This window comes from Primulina huaijiensis, chromosome 13 (genome assembly GCF_012295235.1).
Source record: "Primulina huaijiensis isolate GDHJ02 chromosome 13, ASM1229523v2, whole genome shotgun sequence".
NCBI classification, from domain to species: Eukaryota; Viridiplantae; Streptophyta; class Magnoliopsida; order Lamiales; family Gesneriaceae; genus Primulina; species Primulina huaijiensis.
The window spans coordinates 12,317,725-12,317,988 of NC_133318.1; positions in this window are offsets into that span (position 1 = coordinate 12,317,725).

The window sequence follows — 264 nt, forward strand, 5'->3', positions numbered from 1 at the left end:
ACAAGTACAAGTATTCGTAAAAATAAAGAAAACACACGAGGAGGAAATTCTCCGATAAATACAAGACTGGTGAGTATGATAACCAAAATAATTAAAAATAACCTCGTGAAAGCCATCTTCTTTTTTTCTTCGAAAATTTGATGAAGAATAATTTTTAGAGAAGAAGAGAAAGTTGGAGTGATTGAATGCATTTGTGTGATTGTATTTATAGAGCAAAAACTAGCCGTTTTGTTATCGTTTATTACCGTTGGTGTATAAGAAAAT